Genomic DNA, 27,827 nt, shown 5'->3' on the forward strand with positions numbered 1-27,827 from the left:
GTCCATACACTTCTTTCTGGAGAAGGAGAAAACTGCAAAATATGTGCCATTGGAATATCATGAAAGATTGTGTTCTGTTTCCTTCATTTTATTTTTCCATCAATGAGTATTATTGACATTCACTCATAATAAACTATGAATAAAGATCATGGCTTGTAATTGCAATGTGTAAATAAGAAGAAAAATATGTAGGTACTTCAGTAGCTGAAGCACCATTTTTTATGTCCCAGCAGAGAAAAAGTTTAATTGTTAGGCCACATATGGTCTTGGAAACTTTGGTTTAAACTCAAGCATAATAAGAAAATTTATCATTCTCCTTCTTGTTTAAAATGAGTGTTTTGAAATCCCTGAGTCCATGATTATGTATTATTTTATTCTGATATTCTTAATGCAATCAGTTAATTGTTCTAATTTACTGAATTTCACCTGCTGCATTACTTAAAACCTAATTAATCAGTTTATGTTGTACTTTTAGGAGGTGGTTAACTAGACTATGGTCCCAAGGTTGTATTGCTGGATGAGCCAGTGAGTGGTTGAAGGATGCAGCCATTTGGATAGTTGAGGTGCTGAATCCCATTTAGCTCAAGCCCAAACAGAGCAAATATAAAAACTGCTTTTTCTGTGAAACAAATCCACAAACAAACAAAAAAAAGTAAAACTAAAAATAAAGAAGTAATAGAAAACCTCAAGCAAGCTAAGTAAGTACATGTAAATATGCAGATGTGTATACTTTATATATACACGTCTTTCAGCCTGCATATAAACATATTTACATAAGAATAAATATTATACACACAGAAACATATGCAGCTAGACAGATAAGTAAGTCAAATGAGAGAATTTTGATTTACTCAAAAGGAAGAGATCTTACTGCCTTATAGACTGAGTATAAGTTGTGGTGGAAGCAAACCAAGTGTCCCCTTTCTGCAAGACAGTGGAGGGACCTGTTAGGTCACCGTGGGACAGAGTTGTGGTCCCAGGTCTCAAACCACCTAATTATTTGATGGAAATGTGAGTGGGAACTCTCTTCCTCCTGTCTCCATGCCCCTTACTGCTAACTTCCACCTGTCCTTAGTGACCCAGTCTCATGGATTGACTGCTTAGATTCCATGCTGAGGGAGCTGCAATCATAATCTGATTGTTAACTGCCTGTTGGATAGCCTCATCCTAGAAGTATGAGATATGTCAAGTTCCTTACTGCTTCCTAACTACAGTTAACTTACTTTGACAATTGAAGATTGATAATAGAATTATTTTAATATTGATTTGAATATACCCTTTATTCCCTGACATGCCCTCTAATTTTTAAACCTAAGTTGTTGAGAGTTAATTATATATGTTATCCCCCCATCAATATTTTAATTGTTACCAAGGAAATGTAGATGCCCTCATACTACACTTAGGAAGCAGATTTTTTTAATTATTATTGATTTCACAAGGATGAAACACTTTTTGGTAAGAGAAGGCAGTGCACCTTGCATCCCAAGCCTTTTGTTTCCTGAGAGATAAATGTGTCTACAATATCAATAGGGAAAAAAGAAATAATTGTCTACTTCACAGTTTCATTACAATTTTCTTCTGTGATTATAAACAAGGTGACATTCACCATACTAGATATATATATTTTTTCAAATGCTGATCTTTCCTGAGGTAGTAAAAGAAGGAGATCTAGGTGACAAGGACTTAAGACCTCTTCAGTGTATCATGCTGAGCAGTGGACGCTGAGGTTCCTCCAGACTATTTACACCTTAGTCATGTCTTCCTGATAATGATGCTTAACTTGACACACTCACATACAGTGTCATCTTGTGAGATTTCACTTAAAATTTCACTCTTACCTAGTTTCCTAAGTGAAATCACAATTGAACCCTGAGATTTAAAATTAAAAAATATGTATTGGCTAAACAAAGTACAAATTGTTAAATGTGAAGATTGACATATGATTGTGCACCCATAAACATACGAAAAAAGCAGTATATATTACATATATATGTATATATATATATATACATATATATATATACACCTACATATATGTATATTATATATATTTTTTTTTCCCCAGGTGGCTCAGTGGTAACGAATCTGCCTGCCAAGCAGGAGATGTGAGTTCAATCCCTGGTTTGGGAAGAACCTCTGGAGAAGGAAATGGCAACACACTCCAGTAATCTTGCCTTAGAAATCCCATAGACAGAGGAGCCTGGTGGGCTACAGTCCAGGGGGTCCCAAAGAGTTTGACATAATTGAGTGACTAACACTTTATATGCAGCATGTATATGTACACACATATATAAAACACAAATAAAATTATACGTAGCATACTAAATTAAAGTTAGTTTCCTCATTACCTAGCACATGTTTATTTATGCAGAACTCAGAAGATCTGAATTTCAACTTATCCTCTCAGGTTTACAGACATTTAAGCACATTAATAGGAACTGTTGATTATTCAGCACACCAACACTCAGGTATCACCCAACTTCATTATTACCTGATTAATTAACCTGTTTAAAGTGTGAAAGTTGGCACCTTGTCATTAAAATCCATGGGAATAACTAATGAGAAACTATGAAATAATTTGTTCCTCAATTAAAAAACCTGAAAGAAGAGGTTTTATCTCATTATTCTTATTTCCTGTTATCACCTATACAAAACCAAGAAGATTTTGCAAAACTTACTGTTTAAAGAGAACAGGCTATGTAACATCTCAGGGACCATTTCACAGACATTTAATAAAATGTGGTGTTATTCAGCAGCAAAAGGTAAGCCAAGAAGGTTGTTGGGATAATATATTCATGATAGAGCATCAGTGTGAAAATGAGGTACATTTATCTCATACCTGGTGTTCAGGTTTAAATGAGGTTTCTAGATAAGAAGAGAGAGAAGTAAAGATAATCTAGTTCAACTTAGGTCTGTCTAAAGAGACTTGAGAAAAAATATCAAGAGAGGTAATTAGTATTAGAGAATCATTAAATTACAACTTTTCCATATATTAAAAAACACTTCCCTGAGCCCCAGTTTCCCTCAGTGTGACTGAATTTATTCAGTTGCCACATTGCACTATCATTCAGATAGGGGAGAAAGGTAGTGAAGATATTCATTTCAATTGCTTGCCCTTATCTACTTTCATAAAATCATGCATATCATATAATAATACTGAAGTACTAAAGGTACTTTCCTAGCTTAGATCTTTTCTTAATATTTATAGATTTGTCCTCCTCCACACAAGTTGTTCATAGAGCTCACAAATGGCAATCAAAGAAATGTCTATTGTTTAACTTTAAAGTAGAGAAGCCAAAGTTTTTCTTGGAGGTGAAGTGAGCAATCTTTCTTGCACTGATTATTTTACATAGATCTTTCCAGTTAGAAAGAGTTTCGTGCTCTGAACCATGGCACGATACAGACTATAGAATCTATCCAATGTAAAAGTTAGGCATAAATGAATACAGATGTTAATTAATTGGATATCCTTATTTAAATTCCTTTAAATATATTCTGGATCATGTCTCTTGCTTCCTCATATAAATCTTTAAGCTGAGGCCACCCACATTTAGTGAAGGAAATAGTCAAATTTTTTAAAACCACATGCATAATTTTCCAAAATCAAGATTTTGTGAAGATAATGGCAAAGTTTGAAATAACAAAATTTAATTAATCAACTTTAGAAATAAAGGCTCATACCTGTTTAAGCTTTATAATTTTATTCAGTTGCAAAATGTCCTAGAAGAAAAAAAAAAATACTGTGGGTTGGTAACAAAGTCTAAATATCTCTGCTTTTTTTTTTTTTCTGAAAGCATTTCCATTACCATAAAATGAAAAATTTAGAGTCAAGTCCAGCATATATTTAATGATAATAGCTGCTATTTTTTGAACATCAATGGCATAAACTGCATGTTAGGCATTTTACATGCAAACTGTATTTCTATTTTAGCATTAAAAAAGTGTATTAGTCACTCAGTCATGTCCGACTCTTTGTGACCCATTTACTGTAGCCCATGAGGCTCCTCTGTCCATGGAATTCTGCAGGCAATACTGGAATGGATCGCCATTTCCTTCTCCAGAGGACCTTGCTGACCCGGGGATCGAAGCTGGCAGTCCCGCATTACAGGCAGACTCTTTACCAACTGAGCCACCAGGGAAGCCCCAGCATTATCAAAAGTTTATATAATTACACCCATTTATAGACAAGAAAACTAAAATCCAGTGTGATTATATCTAGTCGGACTTTATATTCTGACACAAAATTCCATACTCTTTCTGGCTATACTATGTTGCTCTAATGAACAAAATATTCTCAAATAGAGTTTTACCACGAGAACGCACTGGTCATAGCAAACAACCTCTTCCAACAACACAAGAGAAGACTCTACACATGGACATCACCAGAAGATCAATACAGAAATCAGACTGATTATATTCTTTGCAGCCAAAGATGGAGAAGTTCTATACAGTCAGCAAAAACAAGACAGGGAGCTGACTGTGGCACAGACCACGAACCCTATTGCCAAATTCAGACTTAAATTGAAGAAAGTAGGGAAAACCAGTAGACCACTGAAGTATGACCTAAATCAAATCCCTTAGGATTATACAGTGGAAGTGTCAAATAGACTCAAGGGATTAGATCTGATAGAGTGCCTGAAAAACTATGGATGGAGATTAGAGACATTGTTGAGGAAGCAGGGATCAAGATCATCCCCAAGCAAAAGAAATGTAAAAAGGGAAAATAGTTGTCTGAGAAGGATTTACAAATAGCTAAGAAAAGTAGAGAAGTGAAAGGCAAAGGAGAAAAGGAAAGATATACCCATCTGACTGCAGAATTCCAAAGAATAGCAGGGAGAGACAAGAGAGCCTTCCTCAGTGATCAGTGCAAAGAAACAGAGAAAAGCAATAAAATGAGAAAGTCTAGAGATCTCTTCAAGAAAATTAGAGATACCAAAGGAATATTTCATGTAAAGATGGGCACAATATAGGACAGAAATGGTACAGACCTAACAGAAGCAGAAGATACTAAGAAGAGGTGGCAAGAATACACAGAAGAACTAAACAAAAAAGATTTTCATGACCCAGAAAATCACGATGATGTGATCACCAACCTAGAGCCAGACATCCTGGAATGCAGAGTCAAGTGGGCCTTAGGAAGCATCACTTCAAATAAAGATAGTGGAGGTGATGGTATTCCAGTTGAGCTCTTTCAAATCTTAAGAGATGATGCTGTAAAAGTGCTGCACTCAAATGCCAGCAAATTTGAAAAACTCAGCAGTGGCCACAGAACTGGAAAAAGTCAGTTTTAATTCCAATCCCAAAGAAAGGCAATGCCAAAGAATGCCCAAAACTGTACAATTGCACTCATCTCACACACTACTAAAGTGATGTTCAAAATTCACCAACCAGGCTTCAACAGTACGAGAACCATGAAATTCCTGATGTTCAAGCTGGTTTTAGAAAAGGCAGATGGACAAGAGATCAAATTGCCAGCATCTGTGGATCTACAAAAGGCAAGAGAGTTCCAGAAAAACATCTACTTCTGCTTTATTGACTATGCCAAAGCCTTTGACTGTGTGGATCACAATAAACTGCGGAAAATTCTTAAAGAGATGGGGATACCAGATCACCTGACCTGCCTCTTAAGAAACCTGTATGCAGGTCAGGAAGCCACAGTTAGAACTGGACATGGAACAACAGACTGGTTCCAAATAGGAAAAGGAGTACGTCAAGGCTGTATATTGTCACCCTGCTTATTTAACTTATATGCAGAGTACATTATGAGAAATGCTGGGCTGGAAGAAGCACAAGCTGGAATCAAGATTGCCGGGAGAAATATCAATAACCTCAGATATGCAGATGACAGCACCCTTATGGCAGAAAGTGAAGAAGAACCAAAGAGCCTCTTGACGAAAGTGAAAGAGGAGAGTGAAAAAGTTGGCTTAAAGCTCAACATTCAGAAAACTAAGATCATGGCATCTGGTCCCATCATCTTCATGGGAAATAGATGGGGAAACAGTGGAAGCAGTGTCAGACTTTATTTTTCTGGGCTCCAAAATCACTGCAGATGGTGATTGCAGCCATGAAATTAAAAGACACTCACTCTTTGGAGTGTCCATCTAGTCAAGGCTATGGTTTTTCCAGTAGTCATGTATGGATGTGAGAGTCGGACTATAAACAAAGCTGAGCGCTGAAGAACTGATGCTTTTGAACTGTAGTGTTGAAGAAGACTCTTGAGAGACTCTTGGACTGCAAGGAGATCTAACAAGACCATCCTAAAGGAGACCAGCCCTGGCTGTTCATTGGAAGGACTGATGTTGAAGCTGAGACTCCAGTACTTTGGCCATCTGATGTGAAGAGCTGTCTCATTTGAAAAGACCCTGATGCTGGGAAGATTGAGGCCAAGAGGAGGAGGGGACGACAGAGGATGAGAAGGTTCGATGGCATCACTGACTCCATGAACATGGGTTTGGGTAGACTCCAGGAGCTGGTGATGGACGGGGAGGCCTGGCGTGCTGTGATTCATGGGGTCGTAAAGAGTCAGACACGACTGAGCGACTGAACTTAGCTGAAATATATTATTTAAGAATCAGTCAGTTCAGTTCTGTTGCTCAGTCGTGTCGGACTCTTTGCAACCCCATGGACTGCAGCACACCAGGCCTCCCTGTCCATCTCTAATTCCCAGAGCTTACTAAAAGTCATGTCCATCCAATCGGTGATGCCATCCAGCCATCTTGTCCTCTGTTGTCCCCCTTACCTCCTGCCTTCAATCTTTCCCAGAGCCAGGGTCTTTTCAAATGAGTCAGACCTGCACATCAGGTGGCCAAAGTATTAGAATTTCAGCCTCAGCCTCAGTCCTTCCAATGAATACTCAAGACCAATTTTCTTTAGGATGAACTGTTGGATCTCCTTCCTGTGCAAGGGACTGTCAAGTGTCTTCTCCAACACCACAGTTCAAAAGCAGAAATTCTTCAATGCTCAGATTTCTTTATAGTCCAAATCTTACATCCATACATGACTACTGGAAAAACCATAGGTTTGACTAGACAGACATTTGTTGGCAAAGTAATGTCTCTGCTTTTTAATATGCTGTCTAGGTCAGTCATAGCTTTTCTTGCGAGTAGCTAGCTTCTTTTAATTTCATGGCTGCAGTCACCATCTCCAGTGACTATGGAGCCCAAAAAGTAAAGTCTGTCACTGTTTCCATTGTTTCTCCACCTATTTCCCATGAAGTGATAGGCCTGGATGCCATGATATTAGTTTTCTGAATGTTGAGTTTTAACTATTTCACTCTCCTCTTTCACTTTCGTCAAGAGGTTCTTAAGTTCTTCTTCCCTTTCTGCCATAGGGTGGTATCATCTGCATATCTGAGGTTATTGATATTTTCCCAACAATCTTGATTCCTGTTTGTGATTCATCCAGCCTGGCATTTCACATGACATACTCTGCATATGAGTTAAATAAGCAGGGTGATAATATACAGCTTTGACTTCTTGCTTTCGCCATTTGGAACCAGTCTGTTGTTCCATGTCCAGTTCTAACTGTTGCCTCTTGACCTGCATACAGATTTCTCAGGTGGCAAGTAAGGTGGTCAGGTATTCCTGTTTCTTTAAGAGTTTTCCACAGTTTGTTTTGATCCACACAGTCACAGGCTTTGGTGTAGTCAATAAAGCAGAAGTAGATGTTTTTCTGGAACTCTTGCTTTTTTGATGATCCAACTAATGTTGGCCTTTTGATCTCTTGTTCCTCTGCCTTTTCTAAATCTAGCTTGAAAGTCCAGAAGTTCATGGTTCACATACTATTAATGCCTTGCTTGGAAAATTTTAAGCATTACTTTGGCTATCAATAAATTCTTTTTTTGTGTTGTTCTTTGAATTCTTGTCACCTCTTCTTAATTGCGTCTGTTAGGTCCATACCATTTCTGTCCTTTATTGTGCCCATCTTTGCATGAAATGTTCCCTTGGTATTTCTAATTTATTGAACAGATTTCTAGTCTTTCCTATCCATTGTTTTCCTCTATTTATTTGCTTTGTTCACTTAAGAAGGCTTTCATATCTCTCCTTGCTATTCTTTGGAACTCTGAATTCATATATCTTTCCTTTTTTCGTTTGCCGTTTACTTCTCTTCTTTTCTCAGCTATTTATAAGACCTCCTCAGACAATCATTTTGCGATTTTGCATTTCTTTTTCTTGGGAATGGTTTTGATCACCACCTGCTGTACAATGTTATGAACCTCAGTCCATAGTTCTTCAGGCACTCTGTCTTTCAGATCTAATCCCATGAATATTTGTCACTTCCATTATATAATTATAAGAGATTTGATTTAGGTCATAGCTGAATAATGGCCTAGTGGTTTTCCTTACTTTCTTCAATTTAAGTCTGAATTTTGCAATAAGGAGCTGATGATCTAAGCCACAGTCAACTTCAGGTCTTGATTTTGCTGATTGTACAGAGCTTTTCCATCTTCAGCTGCTAAGAATATAATCAATCTAAATTCAGTATTGACCATCTGGTTATGTCCATGTGTAGATTTGTGTCTTGTTGTGGAAGAGGGTGCTTGCTATGACTAGGGTGTTTTCTTGGCAAAACTCTGTTAGACTTTGCCCTGCTTCATTTTGTACCCTAAGGCCAACCTTGCTTGTTACTCCAGATATCTCTTAGCTTCCTACCTTTGCATTCAAGTCCCCTATGATGAAAAGGACTTTTTGGGGTTTTTTGGTGTTAGTTTAGAAGGTCTTGTAGGTCGTCATAGAACCATTCAATTTCAGTAGTTATGTATGGATGTGATAGTTGGACCATAAAGAAGGCTGAGCAATGAAGAATTGATGCTTTCAAACTGTGGTGCTGTAGAAAACTCTTGAGAGTCCCTAGGATAGCAAAGAGATCAAACCAGTCAATCCTAAAGAAAATCATCCCTGAATATTCATTGGAAGAACTGAAGCTGAATCTGAAGCTCCAATACTTCGGCCACCTGATGGGAAGAGCCAACTCATTTTAAGATTCCCTATTGGTGGGAAAGAAGGAGGGCAGAGGGAGAAAGGGGTGATAGAGGATGAGATGGCTGGATGACATCATCGACTCAATGGACATGAGTTTGAGCAAACTCAGGGGGATAGTGAAGGACAGGGAAACCTGGCATGCTGCAGTCCATAGGGTCGCAAAGACTCAGACATGACTGAGCGACTGAACAACAATTAATAAATGCCTAACTACACTAAATATCGAATTATTTACCTGTTTTTAAAGACATGAAACAAAATCTAGGGTAAAAACAGTTCAATACAATTAATTATGAAACAAAAACAAAGTTATATTCAAAATTAATCACACACGTTCTTCAGAAATAATATATCATATACATATTTAGTTTTATAAATAATATACATTATATCTAATATAGTTTAGCATTATTGACAGATAATATCATGAGCATTAAATTGGGTAATTAAAAGTTGCCAAACAGAGAGAACCAAGAAAATAATTTGTTAAATATAAAGGTATCAGGGAAAACTGCATAATATTTTTAATAATGTATATTCTGCTAAGTAAAAAAAGAAAAAGAAAGAAGGAGGAAATGTAATAAAGGAGGTTCCTGTCAGGCAGCTTTTTTATCTTATTTGTATAAGATTAGCTATTTAAACATTTATGCCAGTCCAAAGTGAAAGAAAATGATCTAAAACTTTAAAAGCATCATATCATTTCAAGATAAACAACAGCTGCATTAAAAATGATGAGAAGATTATTTGCACTTTCATTTTTAGATCAATATTTGAACTTTAAAAATAAAGTGCTACTTAAAAGATTATGTTTTGAGAACAAATATTTAGAGTAATAGAAGATAAAAAAAGTAAGTTTGAAATTATATGATGACCAATAATATGTCAGGGGAAAATAATTAAATAACAAATATAAATAAAACTAAATAGACTGAAAAATGAACTATGGATAAAGACACTATCTGAAGGAGAGCATTTAACTCAATAATAAAAGTAATCAGTGTGCCAAAATAGCAAAGTGTTCCCAACCCTTACAGATATTTGATACTAATACTTACATCTTTTATTCACTAATGTGCAATGTATTTTGAGTACAATCCCCTAAGACATACGTCCTTTCTCCTGTTGTGTTCAGTGATGTATTGGTACTCAAATAGACAAGTTTTTGAGAATATATATGTTGAGTGGCAACATCTAGTGCTCGTCTCCATTATTAACTAATATAAAACATTAAATTAAAGAAGTTCATAGCTTCAAATTGCTTGCTGTCATTAGCAACTTTCACATGTAAATTGATGTTCTGTGGGCTTTTACTCTACCTACAACTCGTTCTATAGGGGTAATAGTTACATCACTGCATTTTAATCCTTTTATTCACAAGTCTCCAGAGTACCAGGAAATGAGTGTCTCCACTGGGAGTATGATTGGGAAGCTCTGAATTAGTGGCATTCCTGGTAATGTTTTCCATTTATTTTTATGTCACTAGTGAGAAGCATTACTATTGTTTAATCTTATCTCCACTCCAGAACTTAAAGGGAGTGTATTGTGTGACTTCCTTCCTTTGCTGTCCCCAACAGCAAGGGTCAGGTTCTACCTTATTCAACATAGACTGGAAAGGAACACAAACGAGTAAATCAAGCTAAAAATAGTCACTGCCTCCTCACATCACTGTTTTGAGTCCAATCAGACTTCTCTCATGTCCCCTCACTCAAGTACTAAGACTGAGGTCTGAGCACCTCTAAAAGGCCCCATCTCCATCCTAGAATTCTTGACATGATCACTTTCATCAGCAGCAAATGCTAGTGCTTGAAATTCAACTTGGTTCATATCTAAAAATGAACAATGGAACAACATGGGAAACTTTCTCAAAGATGTCACTCAGTCTCCACTATCAAGTTATGTAGGAAACATGCAGTTGTTCAGTTTCTAAAGACAACTCCTGAGATTTTCCAGCAATTCAGTGGTTAAGACTTTGTTTTCCAGTGCAGGAGGTATAGGTATGATCCCTAGTCGAGAAAGTAAGATCCCACATGCCACAGGGTGTGCCTCCAAATTAAAATAAACAAACAAGTATATGAGTAAATAAAACTTGTTTAAAAAAGAATTATTAAAAAAAAAAAAAAGCATCACCCTTCTTTTAAGATATTATTCAAGAAACACATTGAACACTACCAAGAACACAACCTGGGAAACTGGATCATGATTTTGGACTTTTAAATCAGCCACATAGGAAATCCTTACAAAAGGAATCCTTTAAAAGAGGATTGTTCTCTATTAAACAAGCTATAATCATATTTAAATGAAGCAGAGAATATACTTTAGAAGTATTTCAAAATTTATAATTTTAGGTTTTTAATTATGAAAGATGTACATCTATAAAACCCTTCTTTGCAGTCAACTAACCCAGGTCAAATTCTACTTTTTAAAAAAATAGGGATGCCATCTATTCACCCACTGAAAGGATTATTCCTTTTAAGAAAAAAAAATGTGATGCTTAAGAGTTGGTAGCTTCCTAGTTTGTATTAATGATGGCAGGTAAAATATGACACATGTCTAAATCATTATCAGTCCTTAATCATTGTGTCTAGTCACAAAGGGTAGGAAAAAAATTGGACCATGTTCAAATGACTTAATGAGTGTTAGATATTTTATGTCCTTCATTCATTTTTCACAACACTCTAAGTGGTAGAAAGTATTGTCCTATTAGATAAGTGAGAATACAAAGTAGAGAGAAAGTAAGTATCTGATTCAGGAACATAGATAATAGTTGTTTCGCTAGTTTTTGGACTTTCCAGAGTTGTTGATTCTAGATTTCATGTTTGTTTATTTAGTTGGTTGTTTTTTTCTCTCTAAGCCATGCAGTTTCCTATCAATGACATGTAAATGGCAGGTTACCTTAAGGAGAGAAACTCTCCATCATGACTACTGGGTGGAAATGGACAGGCATGACATGACATAGTCAATGTGCTTTGTGACCATCAGCTCTCTTCCAGGTGCAGCACAGGAACACAAGAGACTGAAAATGCAATTAACTACTCCAAAAGTGTCCTGCCCATTGCTACTCTATTTAAGGTTTTTGACAACTGCTGCATTTCTTGTCTCCTCCCAAATGTTTTTTACCAAAAGAACATAATCCTTGTGTTTGATTCATATTCTACTTATTAAGCAATCATGGACTTCTCACTAGGATATTAGTTTGAGTTTCTCTGCTAAATTGCGTCAGTCATGTCCGACTCTGTGTGACCCCATAGATGGCAGCCCACCAGGCTCCCCCGTCCCTGGGACTCTCCAGGCAAGAACACTGGAGTGGGTTGCCATTTCCTTTTCCAATGCATGAAAGTGAAAAGTGAAAGTGAAGTGGCTGAGTCATGTCCGACCCTTAGCTACCCCATGGCCCGCAGCCCACCAGGCTCCTCCGTCCATGGGATTTTCCAGGCAAGAGTACCAGAGTGGGGTGCCATTGTAGTTTGAGTTTAGAAACAAATTAAATTATTTAACTTGAATATGTCAGTGGTGTCTTCACTCATGAACAGATAACTCAACTTATTTATTGATAAGAAATTGCTTTTGAAGCCTTAAAATTATTTTCACCTTTTTGAAAAAAAAAAAAGTATGATTAACTCTCCAACAATATTTGTATTGTGTTTGTATCAAATCATGGAGATTATCATGTTATTTACAAAATCCCATTTGTATATTTCCTTTTGTATAATAGTATACCTTTCATTGTAAGTAGTGGAATCTCAAAATGAATTGAAAACAAATCAGTCTCCAATAGATAAATGAAAAATGTGCAATGAAGCTAAAAATATCCTCCACCAAGGTGCTAGTTGGCTGTGTTGCTTAGCTACCCATGACCAAATAGACAGACAGCACCACGAACTCTCTGGCTGAGCTGGGTGTAATTAACAACCAGGTTTCCATTTCATTAAGTTCCACTTACAAATCTTAAGAATTTTGAAATGTGCATATTTAGAAGATTTCACCATCATAAATGTAGACAAAATTTATTTCTCAAAAAAATGATATTCCCCTATGTACCTCTAAGTAACTTAACTAGAACTTCCAAAGCTTTAAATAATGACATTTTTGAAGGCAAAATTCTATTTTTAAAGAAAATAACTGTAGTAAAGACTGAGGGAGAAGGGAATATTCTTTTTCTATTTAAAATCATAAAAATTGCCTTTTTAATTTTTCTTTTAAATATAAATATAATTATGAATGGGAAACTTAAGATTGCTTTGTCTTCCTGAAAAGCTTGAAAGCATTGATTTTTCTTTTCCATCAGAGGTAATCTTTTCATGCTTTTGTCCCCAGTTCTAATGTATAAAGGAGGTTAATTTCTGAAATATCTTAGATGATTTAGCAGAGTCCTGTGCAGGGAACACAATAATTCAGTTCAACAGACAACAAAGCCCATTAGCAGATATTACCAAGTCACTACTAAAAGGCAAGAATAAAGGAAATGGAAAGATTCATATCCCTTCATAATTAACACACAAAGCTTTGAGTGCAGATTACAGTAGATTATGGTGAATTAAAGGAGTACATTTGATGCTCCTTTTGAAGATTTCTTATTGCTTATCATCCTATTCTGAAATATATATGCATTCATTTAATTCCATAAGTGTATAATTGAAACAAATAGCTGAAATCCATTTATACCATTTGAAAGTAAAAAAAAAAAAAAAAAAGATTATGTTTCAAGCACATTTGCATCCATTTATAATCTAATAAACTGTACAATGTTTTACTGTTCCATTTTCTCTGCTCTCTGTAGAGAGACAGAGATTTTGTCTGATATTGGCTGAATTTGTGTTATTTAAAAATATTTTTAAAGTATATTTATCAAAATAATACATGCTTAAGGTAATATAGCCTATAGTATACGCAAGTTTATGATGAAAGTAAACAGGCTCTGGCTTCTTTCCTTATTATTTCAGTCCTATGGTTTTGGGTTTGCTTTTTTTAAGAAGTTGACAACTTTATTGAGATGAAATTTACATAACATAAAATTAATCCATTTAAAATAAGCAATTCAGTGGCATTTAGCTCTTTTACAATGTTGTACCTCCACTATCTTTATTAGGTTTCAGAAAATTTTCATCACTCTAAAAGGATAGCTCATACCTTCTAAACAGTCACTCCCCACTAGCCCTTCCCTCCAATGCTGACAAGAGCCAGTCAATGCTTTGTCTCTATAGCTTTATCTATCCTGGATATTTCATTACATGGAAACACACAATATTTGACAATTTGTATCTGGTTTTTTTCATTTATCATAGTGCAATAATTTTGATTTTAATTCTTTAGTAAAGTATCTTCATAATATTTGAAACTATATTTATAGCTCTCTGTCAGGCAATATCTATTGATTTCTTGATATGAAATAAGAGCCTTCATCCTACATTCACAATTCTCCCTTCTTATTCCAGTGTTTGAATTACTTTGCTGTTTTTAATTTTTCTATTGGTTGCTATTGTAATTTAAGTGATATATTTAAACTCACATTTTTTTTTTCATTTTTCAATAATATTTTGCAACTCTACATTTTGCAAATTAGGGTATTCACATTGCTACATTTCTTCTTTCTTTCTTTCCTTTTGTTATGTTTTGTCTTCTTTCAGAGTTGCTGTACTTTTAAATTGTCAAAATACATGCATTTATTAATTTTTCAAATATTTATTGAGGACTCATATTTATTATGGACATAATTTTAATTTGCTTTTAATTTAGATCATGATTTTCTTATATGTTGTCTTTGGATTTTTTTTTCTAGGCATTTGTAATTTTATTTTTGTCTAACATCTGACTTTATCAGATTTCCATTTTTTAATATAAAATTTCAATCAGAATTTTTCATGCTTAAGGACCTTTTTAAAAAATAAAAATTTTCTCTGAAAACTATAATCCTCCTTCTTCAATCTAGAACATTTACTTTTTAACTTGTCACATAACTTTCAACTTTCACTGTGACGCTTCCCTTCACAGATGTGCAGAATTGAAGTTATTGTTCCCTGGAATATATAAGTGCTTCTTCTGGGCGTTATCCCTTTATTTTACCATTTATCTTCAATCTATCCCTGTGAAAAAATGAGGTAAGTTTTCTGTAGAATTGCATGTTTGAAAATCTTACTCCTTTTATTTTACTTGAATGACAGTTTGTCTGGGTATAAAATTTTGAAAGCATCATACCTTTTCCTTCTAGTATTCAGTGGCACTGATGACAATTACAATTCCAGTATGATTTTTTTTTTAATGAATAACATTTTTCTTGTCTATAAGTTTTGAAGATCTCCTGGAGAGGGAAATTGCAGCCCACTTCAGTATTCTTATCCCATGGGCAGAGGGGCCTGGTGGGCTATAGTCCATGGGGTCACAGAGAGTCAGACATGATTAAGCCACTAAGCAGCAGCAGCAGCATAAGTTTTGAAGATCAGGTTATGTTTCGCGTTCTGAACTTTTACAGTAAAGTCTATGATCACGAATTCTTTTGTTTTCATTGAGTGGAGTAAATGGGCATTTGTTGGCAATGTTATGTCTCTCCTTTTAAATGTGCGGTCTAGGTTTGTCATAGCTTTTCTTCCAAGGAGCAAGTATCTTTTAATTTCATGGCTGCAGTCATCATCTGCAGTGATTTTGGAGCTCACGAAAATAAAGTCTGTCACTGTTTCCATTTTTTCTGCATCTATTTATCATGAAGTGATGGGACTGGATGCCATGATCTTTGTTTCCTGAATGTTGAGTTTTAAGCCAGCTTTTTCACTCTCTTTCACCTTTCACCTTCACCAAGAGGCTCGTTAGTTCTTCTTCACCCTTTTGCCATAAGGGTGGTGTAATTTGCATATCTGAAGTTGTTGCTATTTCTCCCCATAATCTTGATTCCAGCTTGTGTTTCATCCAGGTAGGCATTTTTCATGAGGTACTCTGTATATAAGTTAAATAAGCAGGGTGACAGTATACATCCTTGATGTACTCCCTTCCCAATTTTGAACCAGTCCATTGTTCCATGTCTGATTCTAACTGTTACTTCTTGACCTGCATACAGGTTTTGCAGGAGGCAGGTAAGTGCTCTAGTATGCCCATCTCTTTAAGAATTTTCCACAGTTTGTTATGATCCACACAGTCAAAGGCTTTGGTGCAGTTAATAAAGCAGAATTAGATTTTTTTTTCTGGAATTCTCTTGATTTTTCTATGATCCAACAGATATTGGCAATTTGACCTCTTGTTCCTCTGCCTTTTCTAAATCCAGCTTAACATCTGGAAGTTCTCGGTTCATGTACCATTGAAGCCTAGCTTGGAGAATTTTCACCATTGCTTTGCTAGCATGTGAAATCAGTGCAACTGTGTTTTGTAATGTAGAAGTTACTATAAATGGGTGCATTTTGATGATTTTTAATCAAGATCATTTATTTCTATGGGTGCATGTTGGAAAGTACTTACGTCTTTGAAAAGTTTTGTTATGAGGGATTAGATATCTCAATACTTTGTGTGTGTGTGAATGTCTATGTGTGTACCAAGACTTTCAGGAAAGATCAATAATTTTTGGTTGAAAAACAGCCTTATTAACTTAGGAAAATGTATACTTTCTCCTATGTATATTTTCCTACTTTATTAAGCAAAATTTCATCCACAAACACAAACAAATGCTTCATTGCCCGTCATTTCATTTCTAATTATAAAAAAAATTCTAGTTCTGTTCTTCTTTTTTCTCTTTGGAAACAAGTAAAAGGTGTTAGTAATAAGAGAAGGAAGAGCCATTATGGTAGCCTCCTGACAGACAGACATAGAAAGAGATAACCTCCTTTCCTTACCAGTTGACATAATTAAATGAGCATTCAATAAATGAAGAGCATTGCACTTGCTCCTTGAATATTTTTCAAGAATTTGAGGGCTTAAACCAATAAACATTTTTAAGTAAATGACTTTAGTTATTAAACTGTATATGATTTTTAAAAATAAAACAAATGAAAGAATATTATATTCTTAGAATGGGTTAAGTCCTGTCATCTTTCCCCTGGTTTCTATTACTCCATTTTTCCTACCTACCTTGAGCCCCTGCCCAAGGTAACATGAGTGTGAATGAATTTGTGACTTGAATGAATTGAATGTGCCTTCAGGAAACAACAGTGGATGTTGCTGCTGTTACACCCCTCCTATGGTTACTCTTTAGTGTTTCCCCTCCTATAGGTTTGCGGAATGAAAGAGAGGTCATTGAATAAGGCTGGTGCAGAAAACTCTTGTCATGGATACTTCCAGTTATCAAATCTAAAGTGAATGAAGATGGCCAAACTTGTAAGGTCTTTTCATGGTAGAAAAGAAAGTGGGGTACTCACAATAAACAACAAATCTAGCAATGAGAGTATAGATAAGAAACAATGAAGAAACATTCTTCAAAATTGAAGGCAGGTCTGACTTCTGATGAGAAAAATATTAATTGGACAGGGCAAGGTTTCAATTAACAAAGTGATTAAAATGTAAAAGTGTTTCATTTTTTCATTTCAATAAGTTTATTTTTGAGATGTCTTTGCTATGTATGGCCAGTACAAGTTGATTGCTGTTATTGTTCAGTCACTCAGTGGTATCCAACTCATTGCGACCCCATGGACTGCAGCACGCCGGGCTTCCCTGTCCTACACCATCTCCCAGAGCTTGCTCAAACTCATGTCCATTGAAATGGTGATGCCATCCAACCATCTTATTCTCTGTCATCCTTTTCTCCTCCGAACTTCAGTGTTTCCCAGCATCAGGATCTTTTTCAATGAGTCAGTTCTTCACATCAGGTGGCCAAAGTATTGGAGTTTCAGTTTCAGCATCAGTCCTTCCAATGAATATTCAGGACTAATTTCCCACAGGATGGACTATTTGATCTCTTTGCAGTCCAAGGTCTCTCAAGAATCTTCTCCAACACCACAGTTCAAGAGCATCAATCCTTTGACACTCACCCTTCTTCATGGTCCAACTCTCATATTCCATACATGACTACTGGAAAAACCATAACCTTAACTAGACAGATCTTTGTTGGCAAAGTAATGTCTCTGCTTTTCAGTACACTCTCTAGGTTTGCCATTGCTTTTCTTCTAAGAAACAAGTGGTTTTTTGTTTGTTTGTTTGCTTGTTTTTTAATTTCATGGCTGCAGTCAGCATCTGCAGTGATTTTGGAGCCCAAAAAAATAAAGTCTGTCACTGTTTCCATTGTTTCCGCATTTATTTGGCATGAAGTGATGGGACTGAATACCATGATCTTTATTTTCTGAATGTTGAGCTTTAAGCCAGTTTTTCACTGTCCTCTTTCACTTTCTTAAAGAGACTTTTTACTTCCTCTTCACTTTCTACTATAAGGGTGGTGTCATCTGGATATCAGAGGTTATTGATATTTCTCCCTGTAATCTTGATTCCAGCTTGTGCTTCATCCAACCCAGTATTTCCCTTGATTGCAGCCTTGAAATTAGAAGACGCTTACTCCTTGGAAAGAAAGTTATGACCAACCTAGACAGCATATTAAAAAGCAGAGACATTACTTTGCCAACAAAGGTCCATCTAGTCAAGGCTATGGTTTTTCCAATAGTCCTGTATGGATGTGAGAGTTGGACTATAAAGAAAGCTGAGTGCCAAAGAATTGATGCTTTTGAACTGTGGTATGGAGAAGACTATTGAGAGTCCCTTGAACTACAAAGAGATCCAATCAGTCCATCCTAAAGGAGATCAGTCCTGGGTGTTCATTGGAAGGACTGATGTTGTAGCTGAAACTCCAATACTTTGGCCACCTCATGCGAAGAGTTGACTCATTGGAAAAGGCTCTGATGCTGGGAAGGATTAGGGGCAGGAGGAGAAGGGGACGACAGAGGATGAGATGGTTGGATGGCATCACCAACTCGATGGACATGAGTTTGAGTAAACTCCGGGAGTTGGTGATAGACAGGGAGGCCTGGCATCCTGCGATTCATGGGGTCGCAAAGAGTCTGACACGACTGAGCGACTGGACTGCACTGATTCTGCATATAAGTTAAATAAGCAGGGTGACAATATACAGCCTTGACATACTCCTAATTCTTTAAATGATCTAAAAACAAAACTCTGTACAGTAAATTTGTAATTTGTTTCAACAAGTATTTATCAACTAATTTGTACGGACATGTGACTGAAGTCATTCCCTTATTATTTATTTCTTTTGTGTAAAACACTTATTACGTATATAATGTGAGTTTTAAGCAGCATGAAAAATTTAGTAATTACTTCATTAGATTTGCTTTAAATGTATACATGCACACAGGAGTAAGGGGATGGAGAAGAAAAGAGCTTCAGAGAGGAAGATTGCCACGATAAAATAAAATTATTCTGGGATGTGTTACAAATGAGAAATTTAGTGAAGGAATAATAATAATGATAATGATTAAAGAAGTATGTGTAAAAATTTGCTTAAGTTCAACAAAAACTCTTAGGAAAATAATATTATCAAGAGAACAGTTGTAATGAATATGAGAATGTGTGAAGCAATTCTCTTAGAATTTTTGTGTCTGAAACATGTGATCTTCAAATTATGCCAAAATCTAGCCTTCTTAAATCTTGAAAAAACACTTATGTGGGAAAATACAAGCTGTAGTCTTCAGACTTACTTTTTCTTCAACTATGTAATTGTCAGGGAGCTAAAAAAAATAGTGAATAAGTTGATGATAACAATATTCTATAATTTCTGAAAGAAATTTGGTTTACACAGTTGTATGCACTTGACAGAACTCATTGTTTTACTTATCTGTGTTCACTCCAAGACCCAGATACATCACATGAAATGCCAGGCTGGATGAAGCACAAGCTGGAATCAAGACTGACAGGAGAAATATCAATAACCTCAAATATGCAGATGATACACCCTTATGGCAGAAAGTGAAGAAGAATTAAAGAGCCTCTTGATGAAAGTGAAAGAGGAGAGTGAAAAAGTTGGCTTAAAATTCAACATTCAGAAAACTAAGATCATGGCATCTGGGCCTATAAGTTCAGTTCATTTGCTCAGTCATGTCTGACTCTTTGTGATCCCATGAACTGCAACACGCCAGGCCTCCCTGTCCATCACCAGCTGCCGGAGTCTACCCAAACCCATCTCCATTGAGTTAGTGATGCCATCCAACCATCTCATTCTCTGTCGTCCCTTTCTCCTCCTGTCCTCAATCTTTCCCAGCATCAAGGTCTTCTCAAATGAGTCAGCTCTTCGCATCAGGTGACCAAAGTGTTGGAGTTTCAGCTTCAACATCAGTCCTTCCAATGAACACCCAGGACTGATCTCCTTTAGGATGGACTGACTGGATCTCCTTGCAGTTCAAGGGACTCTCAATAGTCTTCTCCAACACCACAGTTCAAAAGCATCAATTCTTCAGAGCTCAGCTTTCTTTATAGTCCAACTCTCACATCTCTACATGACTATTGGAAAAACCACAGCCTCGACTAGATGGACCTTTGTTGGTAAAGTAATGTCTCTGCTTTTTAATATGCTGTCTAGGTTGGTCATAACTTTCCTTCCAAGGAGCAAGCGTCTTTTAATTTTATGGCTGCAATCACCATCTGCAGTGATTTTGGAGCCCCCCAAAATAAAGTCTGATACTGTTACCACTGTTTCCCCATCTATTTGCCATGAAATGATGGGACTGGCCTATCACTTCATGGCAAATAGATGAGGCAACAATGGAAACAGTGAGAGAGACCTTATTTTTCAGGGCTCCAAAATCACTGCAGATGGTGACTGCAGCCATGAAATTAAAAGACTTGCTCTTTGGAAGAAAATCTATGACCTACCTAAACAGCATATTAAAAAGCAGAGACATTACTTTGTCAACAAAGGTCTGTCTAGTCGAAGCTATGATTTTTCCAGTAGTCATGTATGGATGTGAGAGTTGGACTATAAAGAAAGCTGAGTGCGAAGGAACTGATGCTTTTGAACTGTGGTGTTAGAGAAGACTCTTGAGAGTCCTTTGGATGGCAAGGAGAGCCAACCTCTCCATCCTGAGGGAAATCAGTCCTGAATATTCATTGGAAGGACTGATGCTGAAGTTGAAACTTCAATACTTTGGTCTCCTGATGTGAAGATCCGACTCATTAGATAAGATCATGATGCTGGGAAAGATTGAATTCAGGAGGAGAAGGGGCTGACAGAGGATGAGATTGTTGGGTGGCATCACCAACTCAATGGACATGACTTTGAGCAAGCTCTGGGAAATGGTATAGGACAAGTCAGCCTGGCATGCTGCAGTCGATGGGGTCACAAAGAGTTGGACACAACTGATCAACTGAACAACAGCAAAAGGTTCATGTTGAAGCTGAAACTCCAATACTTTGGTGACCTGATGTGAAAAACTGACTCCTTGGAAAAGACCTTGATGCTGAGAAAGATTGACGGTGGAATGAGAAGGGAATGACAGAGGTTGTGATGGTTTGATGGCTTCACCGACTTGATAGACATGAGTTTGAGCACACTCCAGCAGTTTGTGATGAACAGGGAGGCCTGGCATGCTGCAGTCTATGGGGTGTCAAAGAGTCGTACACGACTGAGGGACTGCACTGAACTGAACTGATTCAGTATTTCATTGTACATAAATTTACATAAAAGAAGTGTAAACTATTATTGAAATGTAGCTAATGATATGAGTCCAAAGTATTTAAGAGGAAATATAGTAATACCTGGGCTTCCCAGGTGGGGCAGTGGTAAAGAATCTGCCTGCTAATTCAGGAGACAAAAGAGACCTGGGTTTGATCCCTGGGTCGTGAAGATCCCTTGGAGTAGAAAATGGCAACTCACTCCCTTATCCTTGCCTAGAGAATTCCACGGACAGGGAGCCTGGCAGGCCATAATCCATGGGGTCTCAGAGTCAGACGCGACTGAGCACATACACATGCATGTAGCAATATCTACAATTTACTTTGAAATATAAAAATATAACGATATAAATCAGGAAGAGCAAAAGAAATATCATATATTAACACTTGTAAGTAGAATCTAGAAAAATAGTACTGATGCACCTGTTTTCAGGGCAGGAAGAGATATGCAGATGTAGAGAACAGACATACGGACATGAGAAGGAAAGGCCTGATGGGATGAATTGTGAGACTGGGAATGACTTATATACATTACCATGTATAAAATAGATAGCTAGTGGGAAGCTGCCGTATAGCACATGGAAATTAGCTCGGTGCTCTGTAGTGACCTAGATGGGTAGGAGAGGGGTAAGGGTGGGAAGGAGGTTCAAGAGGTTGGGGATATATGTATACATATAGCTGATTCACTTCATTGTACAGCAGAAACTAACACAATATTGTAAAGCAACTATGCCCCAATTTAAATACATATATATATATGTATATATTAAAATGGATTGAAATATGAATGGGAAATGGATGATTAGACATGTGACAAAGCAAGTATAGTAACAGTCTATGTGCTGAATACATAAAATATACTGAAATATGCATAAAATATACTGAAATATGCATAAAATTATTCCCACTTATCAGTATGTTTGACATTTTTCACAATGAAATTAAGGTGGGGGGAGAAAATGATGCTAAACATTCTTTAGTAAACAAATTAAAAATATTTCATGTTCACCTATACACATGTGTAACAAAACCTTCCCAGTTTTTAAAGTACAAAATCTTTAGATACAGAAATACAAGTGCCAGGGCCATAACTTAATTCTGATTCAAGGAGATAGGCTTAAAATATAAACGTTTTACAAAACATAGTCTAACATCCTTTATAACCTATTCTATAGATTTACAAGTTATTGTGGGCTCGGTATGATATTGGAAGATATAAATGGGGCAGTGGGATTTAAGTGAAGTGCAAAGGACAAAATATGGAGCACTCTCTGGGGTGAAGTCCCCAAGATCTGAACCCGGAACTCTCAAGGCAAAGCAGTCACATGGTGGCATCCTCATATACAAGTCATAATTTCACAAAGGGATTGAACTGATTTCTATCTAAAATCATTGAAAAATAATAATTTGAAAATAAATGCAATTTTTACAAAATTAAAACTTGCTTTTGAAACATGAGCAGCCCTGCTCTTCTGATCTAGTATGTCTCTGCATGTTCATTCACTTGTTTGTTCTGTAGAGATTCTGAAGTCAGAATTGGCTTTCACATATCAAAATAAATCTGTCTGTAATAAATACCACATCCTAAAGTAGATTTAAAATTACACATAACACTTTAAGAAACACACTTGCTCATGTTTCTTTAAAAAAGATGTCTAAGCTATTGTTTACTAAAACTTCATATTTGCCTAAATGTATAAATGCACTAATATCCCAGGGGTATTTCTTTATGTTACATAAAAGTCAGTTATAATCCTGATTCAAGTGGGGAAATTTGTGAATTTGATCAATGAACTCAATTATGGCCCCATTCCAAGGATTTCTACCCTTCTTTTACAATGATACATAGCTGTCTCTGCAACTGACACTGCTCCCCAAATCTCTTTAATAAATAAGTAGAATACGTCAGAGCATGTGTATATATTCACGTTGCCTTTTTGTCTCTCTCTCCTTTCTCTCTCTCTTTCATTTTACAGCTCTTCTGGGTCCCCAGTTGATTTTCTTCGCAAGGTTAGTTGCTAATACATTCCTAGCACCCATGCATTATTAATGCTCACCGCTCTCCAAGGTGGCAGTGACAAATAGGAAGCAAAATCTACTTACTAGTGGGGAATGTACTTTTTAGTCATGCTTGAATTTTTTCAATCCATTCTGCTTGTTGAGGATTTTTCAGTAAAGGGTCTGTGGCAGAATGTGCTTTATACTTCTCTTTTCCTTCACTCTCTCCAAACCCTTTTGTTTTTCAAATCTAAGAGGTATTTAAGTAGCAAGAGAGAGGATTATGCATCAGAGTTTTGAGGGAGAGTAGAGCAAAAGGTACTTTAGATGATTGCCAAAGCAGGAAGGTCATTGTTCCTCTTTACATGGTGAAAGTGGTAGTTATGATTCCAAAAAGACTATGTATGTAGTCAAGTAAATTATACTATTTTAACTAGGTTATACCAGCTGTAGTATTCCCTGATATAATACTAAGTGTGTATCATGAGTAACATTGATTTTTTAATGTGCAGATTTGTTTCTTCAGATATAAAATCCTATTCATTTTGCAATATAAAGAAGCAATCTGTGAGGTATATTCTGAGATGGTTATTGGGTACTATAAATCCCACTAGCAGTTCTATTACATTTGTTTAATTCAGAATTTCTGCATTTAGAGTATTATACCTTTGTGCATGTAATGATGAGATTTTAGAAAATTTATTTTCAGTGAATAAAAACTTAATTCACAGAGAACACAAGAATTGGAATTCCCCCAGTGACTGGAGTTGGGAGTAAATCCTTTCTTTACCACATTTCCCTGGGTTAAAGATGAAAATAGCCATTCTTAACAGCAAATAGTCAATTGCCATAATATCCATGTTCTTGAATTCTTAATAAAGATTTCACTCAAATCACAGCAATCCCTAATTCTTGGGTGAGAGAAAGTAACACTTTGGATAAATTAAAACGTAGTTAGAACCAGAAAAGCATAGTGGCACCCTGGCCCTTCATGTGGAATTTTAATTTCTCCCAAGGGAAGAAGGTTGAAACAAATTTTTGAGTGAATATTTTCTACCTAATATTGTGTTTTCAATACATTATCTCATTTATGTGATAAATTTTTATGAGGTAGGTATTATTATATCTGTTTTACAGTTAAAAATTAAACTGAGACAGTATAATTTAGAGCCTCAAAAGTGCCAAAACTAATCTGAAAAAACCAGTTTGACACCAAAGACTATATTCTGTACACTACACAATTGTTGTCTTCTTTGACTTTGGGAGACTTTGACTCCCTGCATTACAATATCATTACATTTGATTCATTTAATTGCTTAGTAATGATGATAGGACATGAAACTATGTAGTTATTTATAGGTAGGTATCATTGACCTAACCCACTTAGAAGCATTTTCAAACATGGATAATTGGTTCAAAAGCCTGAGTTTTACAGAGCCCATTACATGCTGTGAACTAACACATACATTGAGTCATGAAAGAATTAGTTGAAATGAATAGTGATGTCTTGAAGATGAATGTTAAATTAATATCTGTGTATAATCATAGAATCAGGTATTTTACAAGTGATAGAAGCAATAAAGGAAATCTCTTGGGTTTCTAAGCATGTGAAATAGGTAAGTTTGGAATCCAGAAGTGAATATAAAATAAAGGGGAAAATAGTTGTATGACTCTAAAAGTTATTCCACTGCTGGTCTTCATAACTGATGTAATCCAGGTATCTCAATGCATATCTGTAAAATTTCCACTAACCATATAGTTTTAGAAGGAGAGTAAGTAAAGCCACCCATAGCCCATATATACAGCATAAGCAGAGAAGAGAATGCAAATACTTGTATTTATATGCAAGTGCAAGAATATACACTGGAAACCAACAATAATTTCTGACAACCTGGCAGTGTTCAGTTAGGTTTACATCATACAAAACAGAGAAGATTACTAGTGATAGTGGTCACACAACTCAGATAAGTTTAACCTCAGGAATTAGTTGGTCCTAGTCTTAGTGAAGGGGCTTTCCAGGTTGCTGCTGCTAAGTCGCTTCAGTCATGTCTGACTCTTCGTGACCCCGTGGACTGTAGCCTACCAGGCTCCTCCGTCCACGGAACTTTCCAGGCAAGAGTACAGGAGTGAGGTGCCATCGCCTTCTCCAGATATAAGGCTAGGGTTGACTAAAATCACAAAATAAATTTCAAGAAAAAGACAGCATTATAAATGAAGGTTAAATTACAAAGAGCTCATGGAAAAGCAGATTTGACTAAAAATACAGTAAGAGACATTGGAGAATGAAAGCAACCAACATAATGAAAATGTCTAAAAGAAAGTAATAGATATAGAGGGAAGGCAAATAAATGATTTGTTACATTTCTCGTCTTGTCCCATCAACTTGCACATTCCAGTGGAGACTTTTTTCTAGTCCCACTAGCTGGTAAGCAGAAATTCTAGTGTCACCAGATACAACTTTCCTGAATCCCAAGGCTAGATCAGGCTATGGTTGAAAATGACACCATTATTAAGATTAACTGGAGTTGGGTTTAGGACAGGTAGTTATTTATCCAAGCACCAATTGCACTGAACCAAGTGATATAAAAAAAAAAGAGATGGGAATACCAGACCACCTGATCTGCCTCTTGAGAAATCTGTATGCAGGTCAAGAAGCAACAGTCAGAACTGCACATGGAACCACAGACTGGTTCCAAATAGAAAAAGGAGTACATCAAGGCTGTATATTGTCACCCTACTTATTTAACTTATATGCAGAGTACATCATGAGAAACACTGGGCTGGAAGAAGCACAAGCTGGAATCAAGATTGCTGGGAGAAATATCAGTAACCTCAGATATGCAGATGACACCACTCTTATGACAAAAAGTGAAGAAGAACTAAAGAGCCTCTTGATGAAAGTGAAAGAGGAGAGTGAAAAAGTTGGCTTAAAACTCAATATTCAGAAAACTAAGATCTTGGCATCTGGTCCCATATCTTCATGGCAAATAGATGGGGAAACAGTGGAAACAGGACAGACTTTATCTTATTAGGCTCCAAAATCACTGCAGATGCTGACTGCAGCCATGAAATTAAAAGACTCTTGCTCCTTGGAAGGAAAGTTATGACCAACCCAGACAGCATATTAAAAAGCAGAGATATTACTTTGCCAACAAAGGTCTGTCTAGTCTAAGCTACTGTTTTTCCAGTAGCCATGTATGGATATGAGAGTTGGACTATAAAGAAAGCTGAGCACTGAAGAATTGGTGCTTTTGAACTGTGGTGTTGGAGAAGACTCTTGAGAGTCCCTTGGACTGCAAGAAGATCCAACCAGTCCATCTTAAAGGAAATCAGTCCTGAATATTCATTGGAAGGACTGATGCTGAAGCTGAAACTTCACAATACTTTGGCCACCTGATGTGAAGAACTGACTCACTGGAAAACACCCTGATGCTGGGAAAGATTGAAGGCAGAAGGAGAAGGGGATGACAGAGGATGAAATTGTTGGATGGCATCACCAACTCAATGGACATGAGTTTGGGTAAACTCCGGGAGCTGGTGATGGACAGGGAGGCCTGGCGTGCTGCAGTCCAAGGGGTTACAAAGAGTTGGACATGACTGACCGACTGAATTCAACTGAACTGAAGTGATATAAACTGTTAAAAAAGCAAGATTTAATCCTCAACAGTTTCCAGTCTTATCAGGAGAATGAAATACTGGTACAACTAAGACACCACTCCGACTAAGACACCACTCTGGTTCTTTACCTATGGGTGATAGAGATTAAATTCTACTGTGAGTTCAGAGGTGGGAGAAACTATCACCATCTGGCAATAGAAGATGTCACCTATTCCAAACATGGTGTAATTGCTTAAAACATGTTTGTAATTCAAACTTTGAAAATGTTTTTACATTAAAAGCAAAATAATTTAATAATGATCTTACCAAAGTATATGGTCCTCTTTTATTTTCCTATTTTTTTTTTGCTAGGTTAGACTCCAAATGCCTTTATTCTGCCCATAAAAATCAAATTCACTAATCACAGTAATTAAGGAGGCTATCATTTAAGGTACAAAAAGGTACAGTACAGGCTCAATCTCTGCCAAAAACATTTCCAAATATGTTATTTCAAATAGTGACGTTGTTGGAATTGACATAGTGTCTTGTGGTTGTGATTTAGAGCACCTCCCCTCTTTGGATATATAGATTTCGCAAGTATTTTAACATTTATTAGATTGTAGTCACACATCATATGTACTAAACAAATCATCAAGAATGGATCCTTCC

At 36.4% G+C, this 27,827-nt stretch overlaps 1 long non-coding RNA gene across 2 annotated transcripts in view; it reads right to left on the bottom strand.

Moving 5' to 3' along the window:
• LOC145540946 (uncharacterized) overlaps nucleotides 1–27,827 on the bottom strand; it is a 99,270-nt gene that overhangs the window by 12,640 nt on the left and 58,803 nt on the right. For both annotated transcript variants that reach the window (XR_014078655.1, XR_014078656.1), the window contains 2 exons: nucleotides 3,682–3,720; nucleotides 2,679–2,865 (listed from right to left, as the gene is read on the bottom strand). This is a non-coding gene — a long non-coding RNA (uncharacterized LOC145540946). The remainder of the gene's footprint in view (nucleotides 1–2,678; nucleotides 2,866–3,681; nucleotides 3,721–27,827) is intronic.

The sequence above is a fragment of the Giraffa tippelskirchi genome, chromosome 3, assembly GCF_054371585.1.
Source record: "Giraffa tippelskirchi isolate mGirTip1 chromosome 3, T2T-mGirTip1v1.2.pri, whole genome shotgun sequence".
NCBI classification, from domain to species: domain Eukaryota; kingdom Metazoa; phylum Chordata; class Mammalia; order Artiodactyla; family Giraffidae; genus Giraffa; species Giraffa tippelskirchi.